This window comes from Panthera pardus, unplaced genomic scaffold (assembly GCF_024362965.1).
Source record: "Panthera pardus isolate Hobbes unplaced genomic scaffold, ASM2436296v1 HiC_scaffold_17, whole genome shotgun sequence".
NCBI lineage: Eukaryota > Metazoa > Chordata > Mammalia > Carnivora > Felidae > Panthera > Panthera pardus.
The window spans coordinates 32,746,490-32,753,558 of NW_026526732.1; the positions used below are offsets into that span (position 1 = coordinate 32,746,490).

Below are 7,069 nucleotides of genomic sequence, written 5' to 3' on the forward strand. Positions count from 1 at the left end.
CTTGGGCTCCCCACCCTGTGCCATGGCAAGAAGCAGTCCCAGGCAAAAAAAAAAAACAACAACAACAACAACAACAACAACGGGGAAACAGTAGGGCTCACCTCGTGTCTCCTTTATCTCAATGATGTTGTTTATTTTTATAGCAAAATCATAAAATCAAAAGAACGTAGTGTCTGAATGAGGACTGTGAATTTTTTAAACTTCTCTTTGTTTAGTGTCACATTAATAAATTGGAAAAGAATATTTAACTGATTTACAGAAAAGAATCAGAAAATATGAATCCAGTTACACCTCCAGATTTCAACAATTCACCCCACTGAGCTGTTGTTTTCTCTTGACCTTCTCTATGAGGCATCAGAGGCTTCCGAGGGGTATCTGTTCACCACGAGAGGTCCCTTAGTAGCTGCTCAACTATTATGCTGTTTCTAGGTAAATAATTATTTAATTATTATTTAATGATTTTACTTTAAAAAAAAAAGTGTGGCTAATATTTTAATGACATGGGAAAATATCCAATAAAATACTTCTAAGCTAAATGTGTAAAATAACGCTTCACAAAGTAAAAAAAAAAAAAAAGCCTAAAAATCAACATTTTTAAATAGGAATATTAAAGGCATTATTTTACTAATTTTTTCATCATTCTTTTCTAGATCTCCTGTGTCCCATATTAGTAATATGCATAAATAACACTTAAAAGAGCTTCTAATTAATATGCTGTTGAGTCCAATTTCCCCTCTAAGTTCAGGAAGAAATATTTAACATGACAGCAGCTGCCACCAATAGTCGCCCGAGTCTTTGCAATCCGACCACGCCACTTCTGTGACGCGAATGTTCCCCCTCTTCAGTGGCTTCAGTGCTGCTGCTCATTCCTTTCCACACTCCAAGACCTCTCCTTCAAGGTCAAGCTCAGGTTTGACATCTTAGTGAGCTCTTACTCCACCTCTGTCCCCTACTTTCCAAAACCAAGTCTGAAGTAATTTTCCCATCTCAAAACTTCCATGGTCCTTTGTTCTCACACCTCACCCAGTTTGTTGTGCCTTTTTTTTGGGGGGGGGGGCTTGTTTTCTTTTTCTTTTTCATCTTTTTTTTTCTTTTCTAGAGCAGTTTTAGATTCACAGGAAAATTTATCAGAAAATACCGGAGTTTCTCTGATAAACTTACTTGGAGTGAATGCCTATAAATGATAAATGGTGTTTTCTCCCTTCACAATAACAGACCATGCTATTTCCTGAGATATCACCCAAATGAGTGACTCATTGTATGTGGGCTTCAAATGACAATTGGAAGAATATGCAATTTTGCGTTTGTATGACAATTTAACATCTGCACTATTTTTACCTGTATTTTGTGTACTTGATTTCTTCCAAACAAAAACGCCCAAGTCTCATTGCTGCTCTTTCTCTGGACTCCCAAAGAGAAGGGGCATGCAGTATAAAAGACAGACCCAGGGGCGCCTGGGTGGCTCAGTCGGTTAAGCGTCCGACTTCGGCTCAGGTCACGATCTCACAGTCTGTGAGCTCGAGCCCGGCGTCGGGCTCTGGGCTGATGGCTCAGAGCCTGGAGCCTGCTTCCGATTCTGTGTCTCCCTCTCTCTCTGCCCCTCCCCCATTCATGCTCTGTCTCTCTCTGTCTCAAAAATAAATAAAAACGTTAAAAAAAAAAATTAAAAGACAGACCCGTTTAGGTTCCACCTTCGTATGATGGGGACTGAAGACCAGGCCCAGGTGGAAGGGCTACCCATTTTCCTAATACTTGAAGAAATTAACAAAATGAAAATATAAGTGCAAAAAATGCTAAACGCCAAGTCAATGGGACCTGAAAGCTGTAAAATGAGTTTGTAAGAGATGACTCACGGAAGACTGTTTTGGAAGACTTCCAGAACGATTCAGGAGGACAGTCAGGAAAATGATTACCCATTGGAGCAGCTTTTTAGCACCAATAAACTCTGTCTGTTTCAGTAATGGATGCCTTCAAGAACTATTATGAACTGTGACTTTAAAATAAGTGCACATATACACTATTTTTATTACTCTTCCCACAAACCTCTGTTCTCTTTAAGTCCTCAGTCTTGCTCTCGATAGTTTTACACAACACAATCCTTTTCATGAGGACATCGCACAAAATTTATGCAGGATTGCTCTATTTCCAGGCACGTCTATATCTCAGTCCCCCCTAACTGCCCCACTAAAGCCAACATTGGGCTGTCTACATGAGGTTTAGCTCCGCTCCAAGGGGCAGCTGCGAAAATGTAAACACTGCTTTCAGATCGCATCCTGAATCACTACCTTCCTTTCTGGCTTGAAAAAATACCCCTTTCCCAACTGTGTACTGTTCCCCACTCTTAAACCTGGTTTTGGTTAGTAGGAGAAGAAATACAACCTTCATAATAATTAATATGGGCACTGTGCTCTTGACTCTTTCACAGTAGATCTATAAACATTATACCATCTGACTTTCTAAATAATAATATGAAGGGAGATATTACTTCTATTTTATAAGCGAGCCTCAAGACACACAGCTAGGGTTGAGTTTAAGAATGAGGTCTTTCAATTCCAAATTCAATGCTTTTTCCATCATATTCTTTTGTTCCACCTTATTCAAGTGTTTGTCATTCTCTACATGCTTCTCTATAATAACATAGATTACAATACCTGGGTGGGAGGAGGACACTTTTGGAAAGCACATAACATAGTTTTAACTAATATTTTTTAGGCAAGGGAGCATCTGACAAAATTAGTGATATTGCATTTCTTTGTTAGTTATTTTCTTTTATACATGAGAACCCTGAGCCCCAAACAGTTATCTTACCTAACTCACATAGTACATTGGCAAGAGACAGGATTTAAACTTCAGTCTTACCTGACTCCAAATCCCAAGATCTCCAAATGAACCATCGAACCTTCCCCCAGGGTGGTCTCTGGCAAATCCTACCAGAAGCGAATTTATTTTGTACCAAAAAAACTCAATCTAAGCCTATTCTGATTAAAAGGTCATGATCTGTCCCTGCCCAACAGTAAATCTGAGGCAAAATACATGTTCAGTTAGCACTAACGACGTTTCCTTCTGGAGATTCACTATAATAACAACCGTTCCTTTGGGAAGAGTCCAGTTTTTTAGCCTCCCTGGCCCAGTGTGGGATGACTCAGGTCAGACTACAGCAGCCCCAAACAACCCCTCCTAAACAAGACCTTAAGAACGTTAATGACTCAGGTACTATTGTTCTCAGATGACCTTGGGCTGGGGCCCGGACAATTCACAAGCATAAAAAATTAAGCAAGCAAGATGGAGAAAATGGAGAGGTTTTACTGCTTTCAGGCTCAAGAAAATGTTTTAATGTATCAACTGACTACAGCCAACCTGATAAATGGTAGGCCCCTCTCACATTAAATCTTATTTTTTCCTTTTCTGATTGAAGGCAAATGCAAGATAAGACGGAAGAGTAGTTACCCTCTGAAGCCCTCCAGGAAATGTTTATTTTGTCTTATGTATAAAACCTAACTAGTATCCAAAAGAACTTGATGTCCCTGTTAAGAATGAAAAGGACCCTGGTAAACAGCTGGAGGGGGCTGATAGCGCCCCACCACATGCATTCTTTACTGGCCCCTTGAATTGCTCATTTCAAAACGGAGGAAAACATTTCCTGCCTTAGTGCATAACAGAGAAAGGCAAATGGTCTGGAATGACCTCAGAAGATTTAGCAGTTTTCTAAAAAACTTAAAGGGAGTTTGCTCAAAGCTTCAATTAACTGGACATCCGCCAAACCACTTGGAAAATTTCTGCATTCAGAAAGAAGAATCCTCACGGTGAGAGAGATTCTCCATAACAAATCATCACAACCACTGCAAACATTTCTATCATTGGTTGTGTAAGTGATTATATCAGAATGTGTGCTTCTCCAGTTCCCCTCACTTGCTCCCAACTGTAATTTTTTAAAAATAGGATCTGTGATTTACTAATTTGTGTAATCCTTGTAGAATTTAAGCTATTCATTCATTCATTCATTCAACAATTATGCTTAATACCACATCAAGCATTGGGACTACAATGACATTTGATCCATAGATATTTCCTGAGCATTTACTATGTTTCTGGCACTGAGCTAGAAAATGGGGTGTGATGTTGAACTAGACAGTCAACCATCCTGTCTTCATGGAGCTCTCAGTCTGGTTCAGTGGGTTTTAATCCTTGTTGTAACCCAGAATCACCAGGGAGCTTTTAAAACAGACCACAGATGAGGCCCCACGTATTAAATCAAACCACTCAAATCAAAGACACTGGCTTGGTGATTGATGCAAACAATAAAACAGGATTATAATATGACAAATGAAATGACTGACAAAAGTAAAGAACATAGAAAGTACACACAACCCAGATTCATGTATGAGTAGAGTGTTTTAAATGATGATTTATCAGTTAGCCTAGGAAATAAAGGAAGTAGGAGCACTCTGGATAAAAGGAGTATGACATTCAAGGCAAAGAAACACATTTCTGATATAGTCCAGTGATACTGCTTTCTTTCTTTCTTTTTTTTTTTTTTATGAGTAGAGCATGTGAAGTCCAAGGTTCAAAGAAAAAAAGACAACCACAGGAACTGGATAAGTGGGTAGAAGCGAGAGCAAGAAAACGCCAGAATCTCAGGCTGAGGGTTTGGAAGTTATTTCTTAAAACAATTAGAGCTTTGGAGGAAATTTAAGCAAGAAGCAAATGTGATCATTCATTGCTCAATCTTTTACTTTCTTTACTCCCAGGCCATGGATACTTAAATTTGGCACGTCCTGAAGCAACAACATGGTCACCCCAGACTGTGTCATCTCAATACCTGGAAGAAATCAACAATTGCCCTGTTAAAGCATCTGTCATTATTCCACTTTAATACATGTCCAGCTTCCTCTATTTCCCTTCCAGCTCACCCAGTCATTTGCTTTGCTCTCCAGTTGCCCAAGCCCAAGCCCTGAGGGATGCTGAGGACACTTAACACCCTTGTTTCCAAGAAGAGGAGAAGGCTGGTGTGGGGAAGGAATGGTTTAAGCTTCATGTACCAGCATCCAGTGGGAATGGGACCTAAGTACTCTGAACATTCTGTCAGCTTGCTTACCTGATAAGGCAAGAATGAGAATCATTTTCCTAGGAAACAATGGTAATTTAACCTTTTTTTTTTTTCAGACTGCCCTATAATTATTTGCCTGTATGGATTTCATGGAGCCCAAAACATGTTTTTTGCTATTTATAACTCCTTATTTTTTTCCCACTATTCATAAAATGGTGAAAAACAGTTCTTACAAATAAGGGAAAATCCAAGTACAGTACCTGCTTGTTTGACTCAATATTTTGATTTGATTTAAAAATCAATAATTTATTTTAACTAAGTGACAGACATTTTATTCCTATGTACAAAGCACTCAGAAATTCCACCCTACCTCCCACATCCCGTTTGGTCACAAGAGATAATGGCTGCATTGACAAGAACTATTTCCAGTTCCTGTCAAGGGTCATTTCAGAAAGAAAGCTGAAGCAAAGCCTCACACTATTATTTTTATTTTGAAACATTTAAAAATAAATATCAAGTTATTGGCCTCAAGGGTCTTCTTGTTTCTGCAAATGAAAACCTTTGGAAGAAACAGTTTTACGCTGCTGAAGCACGAGTTTGGCCAGATTAAAAGGGACCAAAGACAAGAGCTCACACCTAAATACCAGCCTTCCACAGCTACAAGTCAGACACTGGTTTTTCTCCCATTGGACTCTGCTTAGTGGCCTTCAGGGATCAATCATCCTGAGAGCATCGAGAGACCAATACTCGAGACAAATTTGGATATTGGTTTCCTTTTGAGAAGAGTCAGCAGAACATTACATCTTACAATATATGTATGAATAACAACTATTGTTTGGTTTCTTATTCTGTTCTAGGCACCATGCCAAGTGTTTTATATACAGTTGACCTTTGAACAACGTGGGGATTAGGAGTGCTGACCTCACCTACAGTTGGAAATCCATGTATAGCTTTTGACTCCCTCCAGAATTAACTAATAGCCTACTATTGATGAGAAGCCTTGATAATATAAACAATTAACACAAATTTTGTACAGTATTACATACTATATTCTTACAATTTAAGAATGTAAGCGAGGGAAAATGTTTATTAAGAAAGTCATAAGAGAATATATATTTATAATATTGTACTATATTTATAAAAAAAATTCCACGTATAAGCAGACCCATGCAGTCCAAACCCATGTTGTTCAAGAGTCAACTGTACATCCATTTATTTAACTTATACAATAAGCTTGTCCCAAGAACCTTACATGCCTTGTACTGACAGGAAAACACAGACACAGCTAGTAAGTGGGACAGAGGGATAGAATTTTTGTGTGTGTGACAGAGAATCGAGAGCTCAAGAACCACTACACGTCTATTTCTCTGTTAAACAGATTTTCCATGCAAATCATTGTTGCTCAGTGTTTATCTAGTGAATACGTAAAAAAGGTTCCAAGAAATAAACTTCTGACTCACTACATAAACATCTGTGTTCTTCAGGTATCTGTCATGAAACTGCAAAGACTAACAGTATTTACAACTCCAACGGGGCTCCAGCAGTTAACCATGAACCAGCTGCCTGTCACCTGGCCTTGAAGAACAATTCAGTCTTATGTTCTTGTAGCTCTTTCCACCACTTTCGCCAGGAAGAGAAAATGGAGGGTTATCAATAAACCTTTTGCTTTAGATCTATTAGCCTTGAGTTAGATTGTCTTGTGAAATATTTACTCTTCTCTTTCCTGGCGATGTCATTCCCATAGCTACTTTTGATACAGCTAGCTAATTAACCACTTTTTGTCTTCTGAATTCTTTTTTCTGCTATTCTAATCCAGTGATTTGAAAAAAAAAAAACACCAACTATTCTTTTGTGTTTCTCATTCTGTTGTCCATTCTCTGAACTTTCTAAGTCAAATCAATGCAGCAATCATTCTTATAGCCTCAATCATAAGGCTATCTTGAACCTTATTCATGATATTCAAGTCTGTATACGAGAAGGCAATGTGAGGTATGTGAGGAACAGTATGGGTCTTCTGTAAGA

At 38.6% G+C, this 7,069-nt stretch overlaps 1 long non-coding RNA gene across 1 annotated transcript; it reads left to right on the forward strand.

Annotated features, from left to right (window-relative positions):
• Positions 1-151: 151 nt before the first annotated feature.
• On the forward strand, positions 152-6,719 carry LOC109249926 (uncharacterized). Its single transcript, XR_002072817.2, has 3 exons — positions 152-429; positions 4,749-5,137; positions 6,532-6,719. It is a non-coding gene; the product is annotated as an uncharacterized LOC109249926 (long non-coding RNA).
• The last annotated feature ends 350 nt before the right edge of the window (positions 6,720-7,069 follow it).